The sequence below is a fragment of the Lampris incognitus genome, chromosome 11, assembly GCF_029633865.1.
Source record: "Lampris incognitus isolate fLamInc1 chromosome 11, fLamInc1.hap2, whole genome shotgun sequence".
NCBI classification, from domain to species: domain Eukaryota; kingdom Metazoa; phylum Chordata; class Actinopteri; order Lampriformes; family Lampridae; genus Lampris; species Lampris incognitus.
In genome coordinates this window covers 48,788,180-48,796,914 of record NC_079221.1, presented here as the reverse complement: position 1 = coordinate 48,796,914, position 8,735 = coordinate 48,788,180, and positions in this window count along the sequence as shown.

Below are 8,735 nucleotides of genomic sequence, written 5' to 3'. Positions count from 1 at the left end.
CATTTTGGAATAAGGCTGTAACATAACAAAATGTGGGGAAAGTGAAGGGGTGTGAATACTTTCTGGATGCACTGTATGTCGCTCCCTGCACACATTTTCGTTCAGGCGGGTTAGGTCGACACATATTCTAATTTTCCATTAGGTTTTGGTACTACGACCATTCCTTAGCACCACTCTGTAGCTTCCTCTATGGGGGAAATAACGCCCATTTCCTCCATCCTTTTCAACTCTTCTTGAACTTTTCCTCTTATAGTCCATGGGCCAGACGATATTTCGGTACACTCAAGGTGGCAAAACTTACTTATAATTTTTGAAAGGATCCATGTCTGTAGATGATATTTTGGTATGATAACCATTCCTGAGTGGCAGCTGTATCACAGTTATCAGCTCATGAAGTTAACCACCCGCTAAAGTAAATTGCATTTTAGACGCTGGTGCATATCCTGGTTTAGCCTCATGGTCAGGACATTTTTCAATGTTCTATAATATTATCTTTGGTATCATTTTAAAGGGGACCTTCTTAGCTTTCATTCAAGCCCTGTTGTGGATATTTCTCACAAATATAGAGGTCACTTGAGAGCTCTTCAACCCGTCAATAACACACATCTTTCTGCAATGTTCGCCTAAACTATATACTTTCTTTTAGCCCTGTGGCATCTAGGAATATCAGGGACACAAAACACAAAAACTGGGATACTCACAGGACTGTAAAGATTCAGAAAATGTATAATATACCCATACTATTTCATTGTGTGAGGTGATTGTGAGCCTTAAATGAGAACTAGACCAAAGCCAGTTAGGTCACAAACTGGTCTCTATACATTTGTTTAAATACACAATCAAAATACATTATAAAAAGGAATACCATAGTGAGGTAATGAACTATTTTAATATTTTAAACAACATTGACATTTACATATACTTAGTCAATGATACATGTAATCCCATATCATTAGTGGGTATATGTAATGGTAATGGGTAGGGTAATGGGTATATGTGAATATGGTTACATTATTGTTATCAAGCTCTGGGTAACCAAGTCCAGAATCAACATCCTGTGCATCAATAGACTACTACCACAGTAATACCATCAGAATCATCACACTGTCATTCATCAAACTGCTCGTTTCTCTCATCGTCTGACTCCCCAAGTTCAAAGTCCAGTTCTGGACCATCCTGCTGTTTTTGGTTACTGCAGGTCTGTAACCTGCACATGTCTGTGCATGGAAGTCCATTTGACAGGCACATGCAGCTTGGCATTTTGCATGAATGCACACACTTGCATGTTAGCATTTCCAAGACCACATCTGGTGCAGGTGGGGAGCGCATCCAGTAAATGGCCAGCTTGCCTTCATCGTCTGTCCATCCATACTCAGTAGGGCTTGGCACCACAGGGTTAGCCTGCAGACAGCACTTCCATATTGCTGCCTGATAGTTGGCTCGTTGAACATGCATAAAGAGACAGTCTCTACATGGTAGCAGCTGGCTGGACTCAACCTCTCCCCTTTTGGTGCAGAAGAGCTGGTAACGCAGTTTGTTCACCTCAGCAGTGCTGCTATTAGCAACATACATCCGACAGGTGAACTGCTCAATTTTCTGGAACAGCTCATCACTCACATTCCATGTCTGTCCCAGTTGACTAAAAGTCTCTTGGCAGGAAGTGTGCTTTCTCACTATCTTCAGGGCATTCAGCTTCCCTCGACCAGCGAATGCACTGACAGTGTCGCAGCCTGTGAAGGCATGTAAGCCAATTAGGCTGTCACAGATGCTGTCTCCAAGTGAACTTGCCAGTTTGGTGATGTCGACAAACCGTGTGCGGTTCTGAGTCCCACACTTCTGGTAGATGGGACAGGTGATGTCCTTCTGGAAGCCAAGACAAAGCACCATGACATCAGTGTCCTCAGCTGTGATGATAACTGACTTTGAGCCCGCATTTGCTGCATGCAATGCATGCAGGAGCAGACGGGTGTCAGCTTCTTCATGTGTGGAGCGCAGTTCTGCTGCTTCCTCACACCCATCTTCTGTCAACTTGTAGCAGGTTTCCTCACAGGTCATGTACAACACCTTGCCATGCAGCATAGCTCTGTATCGTGGGAGTTTCCACTCTTCCACCAGAAACTTGATGAGACTGGTCTTGTTGGAGGAACTGCACAGAAATTTTCTCCACTGCTGGACGTGGTGTCCCCCTGCAAGATTCTTGTACTGGAGAGTGATGTCTCCACCCCGGTTCAGTCGTTCAGCATCTTTGATCGAAGTCTGGTGATAGACATCAAAAACAACATCAATCCTCCCACTCTGTGCTCCCTCATGGAGGACCTGGGTCAAGGCTGACTCTGCCACCTGTGCAAAGGTTTTGTTGTTGCCATTCATTTTTTGGACCAGGCTCATCCCATCAATGATGGAAGTAGATGGGATTGGGATGTCTTCTGCAGGAGATACATTCTTTTCAAGCTCTCTGGCAAGTGCAGCCTTGTTTGTTTTTCATAAGGACCCATCAGCATTTGCCAGTGCCCATGGTAGTGGGCCCAATGGGTAGGCAAGGACATCCTTCAGATTCACCTTCCTGCTTTCAGCCACCAGGATCATGTGACTGAAAAGGTTTCTATCTGCCTTCAGAACCACATCCTGTGCTTTCTTTCCATGAGCTTGTTTTGTGCTGACATTGGAGAATGTTTTCAGACTTTGCTTGGTCATCTTGTCGTGGAATTTCACAGGTGGTGGGTCTGCATCTAACCTTGTTTGCTGGAATGCTTGGTAGGCCTCTTCTCCTTTCTCAAGAGCTCTCAAGAGATCTATGGTCACATCAGGTGGAGCCATGTTGCCAGTGGAGAGACTAACCGAATCAATCTCATCAGGGGACATAGGATTGAGCCAGTTATTCTCCATAAGGTTATGAGAGACTGGACATCTGCTTCATCTCTCTTGATCCTTGGACTCTGTAGATCTGGATGAGACCATTTGCACCTGCCTTGACCTGTCAGGTCTCTCAGCTGTCTGAGGTACATGCTTCTATACTCAGCTGTGAGATAATATTTGGTCACAGCTCCTGGCTTCAAGCTGAATCCCTTTGTCCCTCCAGCTGTTTGGGTGTCTTTGTTCACCGTTTCTTCTATAGCTGGGTCAACAGGGATTCGGCCAAAGGGATTGGTGGAGCCCAGTTGGACTGAGAAGCCTCCTTCCATGAATTCTGTGTACACATCTGGGTGTGTGATGGGCAGCTCAGACATCTGGGCGTAGTAGTAGGGGAGGTAGCGTGCATAATTCATCCTGTCATAAGCAAAGCACCATGGGATCATTGCTCGAATGCTAGCCAAGTGTAGCATCCAGTCTCCCTCTCTGGATGCTCGGATGAGCCCCAACAAGATTTCAACCATGTCCAAATAGGACATCCAGAAGTTCGAGAGGCTGCCGTTTCCACCTCTAAGGAACTCACGGTAGACTTCAAATAGATCCATGATGCGTGTACAAGAGCTGTTCTCGAGGACCTCCTTCAAACCATGTTGTGAGACTTCTTTCCCAAGGCTGTCAATGGTCTTCAGTGTCTCATTCAGGTGACCCATGTCATTCCTGTGAGGTTCTTCCAACCAGGACAGGAAACCATTCAAGGTCAGTCGCATGAGAGCCTCATACAGGAGCTTGTGTAGTTGCACTGCCCTGTTGTACTTACGGCCATCCATAACACCAGCAATTGAGCCTTCTGCAATCATGCCAGACTCAATGCAGAGGTCTTTGAGTCCAGCATCTTGGAAACGCTTTCCTATTATTGCCAGCAGTGTGCAGATGGTGTGGAATACCCCAAGCCTAACGATGATATCATGGAACTTGTCATGGTGTTTCCATGTGATCTCGACAGCCTTCGCATACAGGGCTTGGTCAAAGACACAGACAATCTTCCTCAGGCCTAAGCACTGCATGATGCTCAGTGACTGGTTAAGCACCTCGTTGACAGTAGACATTTGTGTTGCTGGAGCATTGATGGTAGGCAGATAGCCTATATTGTCGGGGATGACCGTCATCTCTCCTCGAGTCAGGATGTTGAAGCCTGTCCAGCTGCTGACTGACTGTTCTTCTTGTTGTGACATGCGTGCTAGGACCCAAAGAAGGTTTTTCTCTCTGGCAAGCTTAGTATTGGCTGCAGTATCGGCATCTGACTTTTTGCTTTGTGGTGGCCCTACCCGTTGTCCAGCATTGTAAGTTGGTAACATTGGTGGGGGTCCATCAATGCTTCTCTTCTTTGTTTTGGGAACAGTGGGCATGGGTTGGACAGGAAGTGGGTTGACTGGCTTTGCTTGCACAGCAATCCCATTGACTCTGTGAGATGTTCCCTCACCACTGACAGTTTCTTCGAGACGGTCGATATTGTCCCAGGCTAAAGTTGTGAATATGCCAGGATGGATGTTAGCTGGAAGGGCAATGCCACTCCCTGATGATGAGAGTTTCTGGAGACACAGGGCAGTGTTGATCTCTTCCATCTGTGAATAGGACACACTGTGACCAAGTCGGTTGAGGATGTTTATCAACTCTACATTTCCTGTCAACGATTTGACACTGAATGGCAGAACAATGTGCTTGGAAGGCTTGGTATTTCCACATGTCACTGCATATACTATGTCATGGCCAAATGACTGCAGAAGGCACTGCACTCTCTGGGATGCATGATCAGGATCATTTGAGCCTGTGAGTAGAGAGTACAGGAAGATAATGAGCGACTCTGGAATGGTAGGACATTCTGCTTCTGGTTTGACTTCAGGCGGCCAGGTTTGAGGAACATCTTGACTTTTAATGTCTGCTCTCAATTTGATGGCTGCTTTGGCTATAACATCTTGTGCACTGACACTTTTCAGGGTCTGCAGCTCCCTTTTGAGAGACTGATTTTCTTTGGCAAGTTCCCTCATGGACAAGTTATCGGGATAGAGGAGGAATTTTCCTTTCTCATCAGGGAATATCTGCAAGGCTCCAGCAAACTCACTCTCCAGGTTTCGCCTTATGTGCTTCTTGGTTGATTCCTTGACTTGGGCAATGCCTTGGGAGTTCATTGAAGCTACCAGTCTAGAAGAGAGATCAGTCATTGTCATCACTTGAGGATTGCCAAAAAGCTCCATCCTGATGAAGAGGAACAGCTCATTGTATGCCTTATTCACAGCAGCTTCATACTGGGCTGCAGCATCATCATCTTCATTGCTGGCAACCTCTCCTTTGGAAACCTCTTCTTTGGTGTAAAGTCTATAGCATGACCTGTGGTAGTGCCCTTCAGCTGCTACAAGGTCTCTACTCAACAATGGCAAGGATTCTGCTGTCCCTTTTCTTTGTGGCTGCACTCCTGATCTTTGCATCAGCTCGCAGTTCTCGACACTGCACCAGTACTTCTCTCGTATTCTGTCTCTTGGAATATTTGCTGTTTTTCTGACAAAATATGCACTCTGCATCATAAGTCCTAGATGTACTTGGAGCATCTCGAGCTACTCTCTTAGATTGTTTCTCTTCAGCAGAGACACAACTTTTCTTTTCTTTTGCAAGGAGGCCATCAAGAATTTGCTTCATAGTGAAGATACTGCGACACTTTCTGTGGTAGTAGATTGCTGGAATCTGTCCCTCAGGAATGTCTTTTGCCAGTTTCAAAACTGGTGCATGATTTCGTATCTGAGCTGCCCTGAGCAGAGTTCTCCATGAGTCGACACTTTGTAGTGAAACCAGCTTATCTGTATCATCAGAACAGTGGATAATGCACTCCACCCGTGGGCGCTTTGGTATTGGGTAAAAACTTGCTTGTTCACCAGTGGCCATATTCAGTCAGTTTTCACCTGCCACATACAAACAAATTCATGTAACTTAGGTGTATGAACACTACTAAAACAAAGTTTACTTTGCTTCACCAGCGTCATACTACCATTATTTATCTTACATAGCCACAAATAGATACATTACCTAGTTGCTATGCAACAGCTGTATTTTGTCCACATGAGGCCGCTAAAATCAACACAAGATGAAAGTTCCTCGTAGCCACTTTAACTAATCATATTAACATATACATTAAAAGAACATGCTAACATTATGGGAAATTAGCTTACAATCTTCTCCAGAGTGACACAAGAAGATAAATACCAGTTTCCTCTATATGTGTTTAGTAGAAAGCTATCTGGCTGCACGTTAGCCTAGCTTAGCACAATGAATGGAAGTACACAGTACTGGTTATCCTTGGTTGTTGGCCAACTAAGAACTGTCCCAGAGTTTAAGCTAGGCTAATCAGTACCAGGGGTGTTGAAATGCTATATTAGTAAAAATCTGGGCAAATACACAATCGTGAGAGGCACAGAAACAGGTTTCCTGAAAGAAAAATGAAATAGCTGCTCATTTGGAAAGGTTATCATGTATTATTTTACTTCTGTTAGTGTACCAAATAAAATGGCACCAGTGAAGTTGTGTCACCTTGGGTGATATCGATATCTGGTCTGACGCATGGACTAACTGGCTTTGGTCTAGTTAGTTTCTTAGTAATAATGCCCTTCTAATTTAAGGTTCACAATCACCTCACACAATGAAATAGTATGGGTATATTATACATTTCCTGAATCTTTACAGTCCTGTGAGTATTCCAGTTTTTGTGTTTTGTGTCCCTGATATTCCTAGATGCCACAGGGCTAAAAGAAAGTATATAGTTTAGGCGAACATTGCAGAAAGATGTGTGTTATTGACGGGTTGAAGAGCTCAAGTGACCTCTATATTTGTGAGAAATATCCACAACAGGGCTTGAATGAAAGCTAAGAAGGTCCCCTTTAAAATGATACCAAAGACAATATTATAGAACATTGAAAAATGTCCTGACCATGAGGCTAAACCAGGATATGCACCAGCGTCTAAAATGCAATTTACTTTAGCGGGTGGTTAACTTCATGAGCTGATAACTGTGATACAGCTGCCACTCAGGAATGGTTATCATACCAAAATATCATCTACAGACATGGATCCTTTCAAAAATTATAAGTAAGTTTTGCCACCTTGAGTGTACCGAAATAGGAAATTTTGGGCTCTGGCCCATGGACTAACTATGGAACTCTCTTCCTGCTGAGCTAAGACGAACTAAGTCTTTAGCTTCTTTTAAATCTCGTCTTAAAACGTTTTTTATGAAAACTTTTACAAATGTTTATTTGTTTTTATTTTTACTCTTATTTGATTTTACTCTTATTCCTGCCTTGTCTGGTTTTATCTGTTTTTTTGTTTGTTTGTTTGTTTTTGTTTTTTGTGAAGCACTTTGTAACGTTGTTTTAGAAAGGTGCTATATAAATAAAGTTATTATTATTATTATAAATTGTGGAAGTTGAAGAAGGAAGACTGTTGTATGGAGTTCAGGGAGGAGTTAAGTCAGGCAGTGGGTGGTAGTGAAGAGTTGCCGGATGGCTGGGCAAGCACTGCAGAAATAGTGAGGGAGACAGCTAGGAAGATATTTGGTGTGTCATCTGGAAAAAGGAAGGAAGACAAGGAGACTTGGTGGTGGAATGAGGAAGAACAGCAAGGTACGCAGAGGAAGAGGTTGGCAAAGAAGAAGTGGGATAATCAGAGAGACGAAGACTGTAGACGGGAGTACAAGGAGATGTGGCGTAAAGCAAAGAGACAGGTGGCAAATGTAGTGAGCAGGTTTTGATATGTAATGAGCGCGCATGCGCGAGTGTTGAGACTTGAAGATATGCCTAGTAAAAGGTAAACGTTATGCCTTGGTCTCCGGTCCATTAATTACTAATATAAGTACAAGGCATGGTTTCAGAAGTTGTCGTCCTCGCCTCTGAGATAAATACAATCACCCGACGCAAGTGACCGGAATGTTCCGTGCAGTTTGACTATGTGAGAAAAGAACTTTTGAATTCGCCGAGTGAGCTACCAGAGCTAACGCTAACGTGGAGCTGCGTTGATACAACGTTTGAGAGGAGCATTCGGAAGGTAAAACAAAATGGATTCTCTATTTTCAATAAGTCCGCCTGAAGCATTTGACTTCGGAGACTTTGGTAGTTGGCCTAATTGGATCCGACGTTTTGAAAGATTCAGCATAGCGGCAGGACTAAATGCAAAGAGTCAAGAGTATCAAGTTAACTCACTAGTTTACACTATGGGAGACATGGCGGATGACGTTCTGAACACGTCAGCACTGACAGAGGAGGACAAGAAAAAGTAAGACAAAATAAAGCAAGCGTTCGATAAACATTTCATATGCAAGCATAATGTGAACTACGAAAGAGCTAAATTCAACAAACGTAGCCAGGAGCCTTGTGAGACGGTTGAAGCGTTTATTACTGCTGTGCACAAACTGGCTGGGCCTTGTCAGTATGGAATTCTCCAAGATGAGATGATCAGAGACCGCCTTGTCGTAGGTATCAGAGACCATGGACTTTCAATTAAGTTACAGCTAGATTCTGAGTTGACTCCCGTGAAAGCTATCACAAAAATCCGCCAAAGTGAGAAAATTAAAAAGCAACAGCCTGCATTGAGACCGAGTAGCACAGATGCAAACATGGATGCAGTTAGATTCAAGTTCAAACAGAAATACTCTCCACACGGAAAAAGTGGTTTTAAACCAAAGGAAAGAGTGCAAAAATAATGCAAATACTAAATGTGGCAGATGTAAAGAAGACACATGAAAATTCATTCAATGCATGCCCCGCGCGCACTGCTGTTTGCAAGAAATGTAAGAAAAGGGGGCATTTTGCCGCTGTTTGTAAAACGAAAATGAGAGTGGAAGAAATTAA